Source organism: Meleagris gallopavo, chromosome 10 (genome assembly GCF_000146605.3).
Source record: "Meleagris gallopavo isolate NT-WF06-2002-E0010 breed Aviagen turkey brand Nicholas breeding stock chromosome 10, Turkey_5.1, whole genome shotgun sequence".
NCBI lineage: Eukaryota > Metazoa > Chordata > Aves > Galliformes > Phasianidae > Meleagris > Meleagris gallopavo.
In genome coordinates, this window is record NC_015020.2 from 14,397,132 (window position 1) to 14,398,939 (window position 1,808).

A 1,808-nucleotide genomic window follows, 5' to 3' on the forward strand; every position below is an offset into this window, starting at 1 on the left:
AAGCTACTGCTGGTCATGCGCAGCCTCATGAGCTGATTGGACTCTGGGTCCTTAGGTCCTTCTTCCCTGGACACATCCTAAGGAAACTGAAAGATGAGGTTTGTCAGAGCTCAGCTCACTCTAGCCCTGAGCTTGCCCTGCAACAACAGTACTTAAAGAACAGGTGACATCAGCGCTGACAGTGTGGCCTCACTGCCCCAGGGACTCCTTTGCCATTTGGCCAGCATTTCCGTGCCCATCCCAATGGGAGAGACCCAAGATGCTATCTCCTGTGAGGCTGCAGGGAGCGTACCAGCTCTCCCCGCCCTCCACATCCTTGCTACATCGTGTCATTGCTCCCAACCTAAAGAAATGAGGAACACATACCATACCGAGCATGAGCAGTGCAAGCGCATCGCGTTGAACAGAGAGATTTACAGGGGCTTGTGTCAGCACCAGGGCTCACAGCATCATTTCCCACATGGCACAGGCAGGCGCTGGGAGCACAGGGAGCTGCTCCCCAGAGACGCCTTCATTGTGTGCCCTCAAGCTGGGAGCCATGGAAGGGAAGGAGTGCAGGAAGCCAGACCGTGTCACTGTAAATCCTGTCACGTCTAACCATGTTTTCTCAAGCATGTTTTCCTGACTTCCCTCCTGAGAGATCAAACCTGAAAGATGGCTGTGCTTGATCTATGGGTAGCCCAGAAACAAAATGTTTCCCAAGAAATAACCACATTGCAGTCTGACCATGCTCATTATTATAAAAGAATATTTTATTTCACTTTTTCCTGGGTGCACTATATTGCAATGTAACAGTAAGCAGATCTATTGACAAATTAAGATTCTTGCTACAGAATTAAGGTGTTTGTCCATTTGGTCAAATCTCAAAGTTTTTCCTTGGCATTCTTACAGGACCTGTCACCACTCAACACAAGAATTAGTGGAAGTGCCAGAATGGCAATATGAGACTCGAAGCGGGCACTTCACAATCACAATTTGCAGAAGCTGCTGAATTGGCTAGATGCACAAGGTCAGCATGATATCCATCCTAACTGTGACAAAGGAGGAAGTGCACACTGCCCAATTTTCATCTCAAAGTCGTTTTGTTTTTCAGGCTTAATGCACAATTAAGATTGCCTTCTTATTTTGAGGCATGCTGTCACCTCTGCTTCCGCCACCAAGGAAGACTTGTATTATTTTTAAGCAATAATGTTAAATGACTTTCTTATATTCTGGCCATTGTATTAGTTATTATTAGGCACCTGATTAGTGTAATTAATTATATGAACTCATACAAACCATGCCTGAAGCATTATCCACAAAAATTCCATCCATTCCAAGCCAAATGCTATAGTTCACAGAAAAGTCTTCTAGTACGCAATTGCACGTGAATATACATAAGAGCAGTACATGAATCACTGAGTAAATATGGCACTTTTATATGCTTTCCAGGAGGTCGTACAGAATTAGGAAACAATCTTCCCTCTGCTGACACACTTCTAAAATACTGTAATATAGTTTTGGAAAATACACCCCACAGACTAGATAGGAAGTATAGAAAAGTCAGCAGTGCAGCTACCTGAGTTTGTTTCAATCAGTTTAACAGTGATCTGATATTTTTTCATTCACCACAAGTCTGAGGGCTGTCTACCCATGAAAGCCACGCCACCTGACTCTGTTACAGACACAGCACATGGCTCTCAAAGTGCTGAGCTGACCTAGCATCTCCAAAGCGACCCATCTGACTGCTCCTGGCACAGACCCTGGCTGCAGCCCAGGCCCCTTGCCATTGATCCTTCAGAGAGCTGAGTCTGCAGCGAATGTGTCTT